The following is a 10393-nucleotide window of genomic DNA, read 5'->3' as shown; positions in this document are numbered from 1 at the left end:
CTATTAGGATACTCATGTTCATTGCCACTTTTTATGATTATGAAATCTGGCAAATGGATGTCAAGACAACTTTTTTTGAATGACTATCTTGAAGAGAGTATCTATATGTTTCAATCAGAGGGGTTTATTACACAGGGTCAAGAGCAAAAGGTTTGCAAACTTAATAGATCCATTTATGGGCTAAAACAAGTGTCTCGATCATGGAACATGAGATTTGATACTACGATCAAATCTTACAGCTTTGAACAAAATGTTGACAAACCTTGTGTTTATAAGAAGATTGTCCACAATACTGTAGCTTTTTGATAACGGGCAGAAATGCACGTTATTACAGTGCTAAGTTATAAAACAATGTAGGATTGCGTTGATAAAAATATACAATATTGCGTCCAAAAGCATTAAGTTCACAATATGGCAATCGTATGCGTCCATCGCATTAAAACACTTAACTTATGTATTTTTGTGCAGAATATACGTTGACGCAAGATGGAAAATGCGATCCAAAGAAATCAACGACCGAGCGCATTAAGAGATTGCGTTAACGCAAGGCTATGCGATCATTTGCGCTCGCGATTATCTGCTCAAGAAGGTTGCCGCATAGAGCCAGCGCATCTTTGTGGGCTCATCCGAGTGAAAAGCGTAATAAATTACGATGGGATAGAAAGCTAATGACAGTCGATTCTGAATTATGTTGACAAGCCGTTAAAGAACTATTGTAGCAAGTACACTCAACTTTTCGGTGACAAATATTCGACACATCAGACAGAGAATTAATTTCATCCCATTAGTGCAATTATAAGAGAAAAGAAGCCTTTCACCCCGAAACTCTATAAATATCAGAGGCCACCTTCAGTAAAGGAGTTCGACAGTTAGATAATTTTCCCTCTTTAGATAGAAGTAGCCTTGTTCTTAATTTTCTTTTACTTAGAAGGCGAAAACGAGTGAAGGGAGATTGTACCGAGAGATCGTTTTGGTGAACTTGGAAGAGTGTCGGAAGCGTTGAGATCAGAGAGAGGGCCAACTCCTGCGGAAGCAGGAACATCTTTTGAGCAAAACAGAGTTAACAGTGTAAAAGTCGTGGGAAGCAAGGAATTGCTACCAGGCTCTCTACCCTTATCTTCCATTGTCATTTTGTACTCTGAACTTATCTATAGAAATGGAATTTACATCTTTATATATGTTCACTCTCTGTGCATTACGCATGAGTAGCTAAATCTATCGAATGGGTTGAGAAGCAGTTAGCTAGCATAACTGGGGATCTTCACTCTATGTGATTATCTTGTATTATGTATGCGTCATTCGTCCATTAGAAATACTCGGGAGGGTAGTCTAAGGATAGAATCTAGGTTTGGAAAAGTCAGGTTAGAATCTAGGCTCGAGAGAGTCAGATTAAAAATGCATAATCAAGAGATATGAGCTTAGGAATAAGCGTTGTTTTTATTAACGCATCGCATGCATCCTAGAGATAGGTTATGATTATATGCGGTCACCTTGTCCTTGTGTGCATCTTGAATCATCGCATAGGCAAGAAGTAGAGCCTTAGGAATAAGCTCTATAGACATTAACACATTCATCACATGCGTCTTAGAATTAAGAGCTACCGCATTTGCATTGGAAAATGATTTGCCTGTCGCATGAGTGTAACATGATCGCATAGTTTGCACGCATTCTCGAAAAACGCTAGCTAAAGACCTTCTCAACCCGTTCCTTCGCATACTCAGTGTATCTACGGCATAATCAATCTTTTCTCAAATCCGCCACATACTTTTTATACTTCAAATAACAAACCAACCAAACCATTAATTTATTTGTTACCGCAAAGTGATCTAAAAATTACTACCGCATATTGTTTTCCTTAGTCCCTGAGTTTGACCCTGGACTTACCAGGAAACTCAGTAGGATTTATACTTGGGTTCTACTGAGAAAATTTGTTGCACAATGCATTTTCCATTACCGCAATTCCTTTCACTAATCCACCGCATAAAATAACGCATCACTTTTCTAGTTCTATATGTTGATGATATTCTACTCATTGGGAATGAAGAATAATTTCTAGCTGACATTAAGACGTGGCTAGCCACGCAATTCCAAATGAAGGATTTGGGATAAGCACAATATGTTCTTGGGATCCGAATCGTTCGAAACCGCAAGAATAGAATGATAGCCTTGTCTCAGGTATCTGATATAGACAAGATGTTGTCTCGATATAAAATGCAAGATTCCAAGAAAGGTATGTTGTCTTTCAGGCATGGAATTCATCTATCTAATGAACAATGTCTTAAGAAACCTCAAGAGGTTGAGGTTATGAAACGAATTCCATATGCATAAGCAGTAGGGAGTTTAATGTATGCCATGTTGTGTACTTGTCTCGACATATGTTATGTAATTGGAATTGTCAGTAGATATCAATCCAATCCTGGATATGATCATTGGACTGTCGTTAAAAACATCATCAATTATCTTCGGAGAACAAGGAACTATATGCTCATGTATGGTGCTAAGGGTTTGATCATTACTGGATACATTGATTCTGACTTTCAGATTGATACAGATTCTAGGAAATCTACTTCGAGGTCAGTATTCACTCTTAACAGAGGAGCTATAGTGTAGAGGAGTATCAAGCAAAGTTGTATTGCTTACTCCACCATGGAAGTTGAGTATGTAGCTGCCAGTGAAGCAGCTAAATAAGCGGTATGGCTTAGAAAGTTCTTGACCGATTTGGAAGTTGTTTCACTCTTTATTGTGATAATAGTGGAGCAGTTGCTAACTCAAAGGAACCTAAAAGTCATAAGTGCAAAAAACACATCAAGCATAAGTACCATCTCATCAGGGAGATCGTACACCGAGGAGACATGATTGTCACACAGATTGCCTCTAAGACAACTTGGCTATTTCATTTACAAAGGCCCTCTCGGCTAAAGTGTTCGAGGGTCACCTAATGGGACTAGGACTATGAAATAGATAGAACTAGGGTAAGTGGGAGAAGTAATGGGTATGTGATGCCCTAGTTTATTGTATTTATTCTCTCATTACTCAATATTGTATACTTATATTCGTGTATATATATATATATATGTAAAATCCACTAGCTTTTTAGTCCAAGTAGGAGTTTGTTAGGTTGTATGTCTTAAAACTCGCAGTTTATAATGTTAAACATATTATATTATCAATAAAGATGTTATTGACGTTTATTCAATAAAACTGTTGTTGAATATGTGAATTGGACTTGTAAAGACTAAATCAAATAAACTAAAGATTCATGGATATTATATGAATACATGAACTTTATGTGGAGACATAAGAGTGGATCAAGTTCAGTAAATAGCCAAAATGGTCTATAGTATATGAATAAGGCTGGGTACCTTATTCTGATGATATTATTGGATGCGGCCCACTCTGTAGTTGTTACAATTTATTGTAAAGTGCCGCAAATGAAATGATCCTGATTTGTTCATGTATTGACATGAGGAGTGGGGGCGTCTTATGCAATGAGTTTGGATAAGATCGGATCAACAAATAAGTCACTCTTACTTTATAACATTGTTTACTGTTTAAGACTGACTATTTCAAAGCGATGACCTAGGTAACTTGACCTTAATTCTAAGCTAACTATGAACTTCTATTTATTCGACATTATCCTTAGGTTTGCATGGGTGAGGATTGGCTCAATAGCGCCGGCTCAATAAGCCTCCCATTTCAGGGGTAAGACCGAGTAAATAACCAGGGACAGAGGGTGCAAGATGAAATTCGCTCCTACCCACTTTTAGGGGTAGTAGAGAGGTTGTTCCTTTAAGTGCTGACTCTGGGTCTTGAACAAGAAGTCTCACCCTCTCATTGGCCCGAGAGGGACTCAATTTAGTGATTGGATAAAAAATCAATTGTTCATTAGAGGATTAGTGGGACTTAAGGAGCAAGATGTAATCTTAGGGGTAAAACAACTTATGACACGAACAACCAGTGAAAGGTTGACTTACCTATCATGGTTATATCAATGGACAATGGACATATAATATATCTGCAGTGAGGGAAGTGCAACTACATGCTATAGTAGACAGTCCTGTTAGTTAACTAATGTTGATTAACTAGGTTAAAGAATTTGACCAGTTAGTCTTGGATTGTTGAAACCCATGATCTGTAGGTCCATCGGGTCTTCTTGCTAGCTCACTACGGACAAAATTGAAGAACTAGGTGAAGTAAGAATTTGAAATGTTCAAATTTGGGCTTTAGTAAAAATTGTATTTTATATAGATATAATTTACAATTAAATAATTTAGTTATTAATTAATTATTTTTTAGAGTATTGTTGAACATTAGTATGAAAGTGTTTTTAAAACTTGATTAATGTGATTAATCAAAGTTAGGTGTAAAAAACAATTTAATATGTGATATTAAATTTATTTTTAAATATTATCTAAATTATGAAAAAATCATTAAAAAATTGATTTATTTATTTTTTAAATTAGTTAGTGGAAAAATCCAGTTATTGGATTCTCCCACTAACTAAGTGGCACTTCCAAAGTGTGACACCCAAAGATTACATGCTATTGGAATTTGAGGTGGAAGACATGCAAGATAGGATTTTGCATGTATTTTGTCTTTAAATAATATGATTTTTTTAAATGTGTAAGGACTAATGCTTTTTTGACTTTTGACTTTACTCTTCCACCAAAATCTCTTTACTCTTCACCTCACTAGAGTGAAATTCCCTTTAGTTCACTAACAAAATGGTTCCACAACCGTATTCTTCAATCGGAGAATAACGAGGTTTTACCATTGGTGGTGTCTATCGAGCACGAAGAAGAAAATTGCGGTGGATTCTATAAAGGTTGTATTTTCTAATCATTTATGCATGCTTATTCTTAGTTTTATGTAATTAGAACGTTATCGATCCTTGCTTCCATTGTGCATATTGTTCTTTATATTCCAATAGGGGTAAATAAATAAATTGCTATCTTAAAGACTGATTTCAGGGCTTGAACAATGTGATGCCACATCTTCTCCTGGCTCGAAAGAAGTTTAGTCGTAGTTGGGCTATGACTTATTGTTCATTAGAGGGATCAGTGGTACTTAAGAAGTTAGATGTAACTATAGGAATAAAACAGTAATTTTGGTCTAACTGTACTTATGAGCAATTTGTGAAAGGTCATTGCACTGTTGACTGGTTATATCCAACGAACAAAGAAATATATATGTAATGCAAAAAGTGTAGTTGTCGGTCCTTAGTGGAGTGCCCGACAGTTAATAAATGTTGATTAATTAATTAAACTCCTTTAATTAAATTATTTAATTAAAGGAGTTTAATTAATTATTCAAGTCCAATGAAGCTTCAATCTTCAGGTCCATGAGGTCCACTCTGTAGCTCAATAGGGATTTAATGAGAATCAATTTTTGATTAATTTGAATGGTTCAAATTAAATTAGTGAATTAATTATATCACATATAATTATACATGATATAATTAATATAATGTATTTACATTATAATATAAAGTTTATTTAAGAGAAAATAAATATCTGAATATGATTCAAATATTAATTATGTGAATTGGATTTAGATAATTGAATTTAATATAAATGAGATCTATATTAAATACCATTAATGAGAGAATTTAAACTATAGTTTATATTGTATATGATACAATATTAAACCATAGGTTATATGTTATATATGATATAACATATATATATATAGAGAGAATTTTAAATTAAAATTAATTATTGTTTTATTAATTTTAATTTGAATTTTAAAGGAACTTAAATAACTTCCCCCCCTAATCTCACGTTCGAGGTGGGAATTGAAAGGTGATATGGTTTTCTTCTTCTTGGTTTTTCAAAAAAGAAGAAAGGGTTCTCTGAGAAAAAAACTCTTTATAAATCTCCCAAAGTTTCTTTCTCTCAATTCCTCTCAATCTCCATCTTTCCCAAAATTCCAATATTCCACACACACTTCTTGGATATAACATATTATTTTAAATAAATATATATATATATATATATATATATTAAATTAATAGTTTTTAATTAAATAATATAATTATTAGAAGGGATTTATTATGAATAACTCTCCCTATTATGCTCTCAATGTGGAAGTGGAAGGGCAAGGGAGATGGTAGTTAAACCATCTTCTTCTTGTATTCAAACGGACACAAAAAATAGAAAAAAAATATTCAAGAATGAATTCCTGCTCTATCAAATTAAGAAAAGCATCCAAATTGATCTTGAAAGCCCACAAAACTCTCATCGAATCTCTACCCTTCGAGAATATCAAGGTTTCGTGTGGTTGTGTTCATGACTTCAAGAGGAGCGTGAAGAGTTTCGATCTTAAAAGGTGAGTGATCTTCTGATATCCTCATTTCCTGTGTAATTGCATGTTGAATTAAATTAAATGTTTATATTTTCGCTCTCTGTTCAATTATATATTCTCCCCTGTACCTCTTTAGGGGAATGTATGAGTCAGTGACAATGGTAAATAGAATGCTAGCTTTCTCTACTTTAACACTTCGTTCATAGCCTGACAAATCTTGAATGTTTCACTTACTCTACCGCTTTCATTAAATAAAATTGGGATACCGATCCTTTTCGCATAATTGGAAGGACCCATGGGGCTTTTTTTTTAAAGAAGTATTATAATTAAAGTGTGGGGTGGGGGAATCAAACCTCAAACCACGAGATTGATAGTATAAACATTATGCCAATTGAGCTACGCTCTTGTTGGCAAACCATGGGGCTTTTCTTTATCAATTCTCATATTTAATTAATGTAGATTTTGGTTATGTTTCTCACAATAAACAAAGTTACTAGAGGTTCACGGGAGAAGGTTACAGAAGATGGGGATGAGAAAAAGAAGAAGGAGCCAACGTAATTAAAGAAAATGATAATAAATTAATAAAATTTTCTAAATAAACTAGCTGACTCATCATTTAACATCCAAGTCACTTTAGTTGACCATTAGGTGACTAATGATTTAAATAGCTTTAGGGACCATTTAGAACCATTTCTCAAAACTAGGGGACTAAAGTGTTTGTTGTGCTGAATTCGATACGTTGAATTTGAATTATTCTTGCTGTGATGAATTTGGGATGTAAGGATTAAAGGTTTCTGTGATAAGGTTGAAGCATAGATATAATGTGTTAAGGTCTGATGTTGAGTACTGATGCATGAGTTATATAATGTGTTAAGGCCGGATGTTGAGTTGATGTATAAGTTATGAGTGGATTGAAACAGTTGATGGAAATAAGGGGAACGGTGTTAAAATTTAATGTTGAGTCATGGCCTTGATTGCATGTTTATGTTTAAATATGTACTGATGTTTGTAAGCTTATGCCCATATGAGATTTTAGTGACCGTTAGTATACCACACCCTATGTTTAAATATGGTGTCCTTTTTGGGATCACCACTTGTAATTATGTCGTGACCTTTGAGTCACTACTTATGAAAGCGTGCCTTCGGATTCGCCCTTTATGCCTATGCTTATGCCCATGTTTATGATTTCGTTATGCATTTTTGGTCCAATGGATAAACTAATAGGTCACTGAGTGGGCCCAGTAGTGGACCACTTACTGAGTATATTTTTATACTCACCCCTTTTTTTTCCCTATTTTTCAAGTAAGAGTAACAACAAGCTGGTGAATGACAAGAGAGATCCGTGACCTGACCATTAGAACGTTTCACTGCTTCCGCATATAGTAGTATGTTTTGAATTCTGGTTTAGGAGTTAGGTGTCCTTCATTATTATACAAAATATATAAATTTTATTATTTGACTATTTAATTTTTAACATTTGTTTTAGTAGAAATTAGGGGTACTCCGATCGGTAAATTATTTTATTTTATTTTTGCTTTAGTTTATTTACCATTATTTACTTATGTTTTCCCATCCTTGCTCGTTTGAGCATTATTAAATAAATTTTTGGCTCTTTAATTTGATGATTTAAAAGACATTGTATGATTGAGTCTATGCATGCATGAAGTAGCGTCCTAGAATATTGTAGGAAACTAGGGTCGTTACAGTTGGTATCAAAGCCTAAGTTTTAGGTTCTATAGACTAACTTACATCGTGAGTCTAATCTGTTCCTTATGGCCACAAATGGATCTTTCGTCATCGCCAGGTATGTTGTTTTAAAACCTTTAGGGAATTATATATACATGGAATCCTACTTGTGTGCTGCCATTTGATGATTTACCCTGCTAGTATATATTAAAGTGCTGCGTGTGGTCACTAGGTATGGCACCACGCACTAGAGGAATGGGCGGTCGAGGCAGGAAAGTAGTTGGGGAGTGGGACCCCGACTTGCAAGATCCCGAGGTGCAGAGCCGAGATGTGCGGAACCCGCCACCTCACGACCCTTCTGGGTCAACCTGGCAGAGGGTTAGACCAAGAAGCGGGCCTCGAACTTCGACTGTACCCCCACCAAGACCGTCGTCCTCAGAAATCCCAATAGAATATACGACTATGGCTGCAGCTATTGGGAACGTCGTCACGCAGGTCGTGGTGGGATAGCTAAGGGGCATGGTGGTCGAGTAGATCGCCCAGCACGTACAATCACAGCAGGCGTCAGCCTCGTCGGCCCCGTTACCACCGGTTCAGAATCAAGATAAGGCCACGAGTCAGACCATGGCAGACTCTTCGTTGGAAGCTGGATACCTGCGAGATTTCAAGAAATACAATCCCCCGACGTTTAACGGATCTTTAAAAGACCCCACAAATGCATAATTGTGGTTGTCCACTATTGAGAGGATCTTTCAGTACATGAGGTGTCCAGAGGAGCAGAAGCTGCAGTGTGCCGCTTTCATTTTCATCGACAATGCCAAGCACTGATGGCGCTCGACTGAGAGGATGATAGAAGCCCGTGGAGGCCAAGCCACGTGGGATCAGTTCAAGGAGCGGTTTTATGAGAAGTACTTCTCTGCTCATGTGAGGTACAACAAGCAGATGAGGTTCATGAACTTTTGAAAGACAGGGACATGACATTGAAGGAGTATTGAAGATGAGTTTGATAAATTGTCCTGTTTTTTCCCTTGACCTGGTGTCTACGAAGCAAAAAGAGGGTTGAGAGTTTTGTAACAAGGACTTCGAAGGAGGTGCGAGGAATCGTGCAAGCCTTGGAGCCTCCTACCTATGCAGCAGCTTTCTGAGCGGCAACCACGGTGGTTATCCTTGAGGGATAGAGTTCTTAAGTCCTTGACGGAGGAACCGACCCCCGGTCAAAAGAGGAAAGTGAGCAGAAAGCTTCGGGACCTCTGCAGAAGGTCTAGAGTATAAGTAGGCTAGTAGGGAATGCTCAACGATAGGCTAAGACTTCAGGAGAAGTTGGAGGGAAAGGCCGTGGCAAGTCTTGTGGAAAGCGTCATTGGGGACGTTGTCTGATAGGCACCGGGACATGTTTCAGATGTAAACAGGTAGGCCATATGGCAGACGAATGCCCTAGTAGTGATTCCGGAAGTGCGGGGAGGGTCAGCCCCCGAGTTCGCATCAAGGTAGTTCAAGCCGACACCAGCAGCAGGGTTGAATCTATGCCACAAGTCGTCGGGAGGCTGAGCACTCGGGAACAGTGGTGACAGGTACACTCCCAATCTTGGGGCACTATACCTTAACATTGTTTGACTCGGGCTCGTCCCACTATTTCGTTTCGTCATTGTTTGTGAAGCATGCCATGTTAGTTTTGGAGCCTTTGGGCTATGTTTTGTCAGTGTCTACACCGTCAGGAGAAATTATGATAGCTAGTGAAAAAATAAAAGCATGTAAGTTAGAAATAGCAAACCGCACCCTCGATGTGACTCTGATAGTATTAGACATGCGCGATTTCGATGTAATTCTGGGGATGGATTGGTTGGCTGCCAACCATGCTAGTATAGATTGTTTTCGTAAGGAGGTGAATTTTAACCCTCATAAAGAAGCCAGCTTTAAGTTCAAAGGGGCCGGGACAGTAGTTTTGCCTAAGGTGATTTCAACATTAAGGCTAAGAGATTGTTTAGGCAAGGTGTCTGGAGTATATTGGCTAGCTTAGTTGACACAAAGGGAAACTGGGGTTGCTCTAACCTCTGAACCAGTTGTGAGAGATTATCCTGATGTATTCCCGGAAGAACTCCCAGGACTGCCTCCACCAAGGGAGATTGATTTTACGATTGAGCTGGAGCCAGACACTATTCCCATATCCAAAGCTCCGTACAGAATGACTCCGACAGAATTGAAAGAATTAAAGGTTCAATTATTAGAGCTCCTTGATAAAGGATTTATATGACCCAATGTTTCCCCGTGGGGTGCACCAGTATTGTTTGTGAAGAAAAAGGATGGGTCATTACGTTTATGCATAGATTACAGGGCGTTGAATAAGGTGACCATTAAGAATAAGTACCCCCTTCCTAGAATCGATGACCTGTTTGACCAGCTACAA

This window comes from Benincasa hispida, chromosome 4 (genome assembly GCF_009727055.1).
Source record: "Benincasa hispida cultivar B227 chromosome 4, ASM972705v1, whole genome shotgun sequence".
NCBI classification, from domain to species: Eukaryota; Viridiplantae; Streptophyta; class Magnoliopsida; order Cucurbitales; family Cucurbitaceae; genus Benincasa; species Benincasa hispida.
This window is presented reverse-complemented; position numbering follows the sequence as displayed.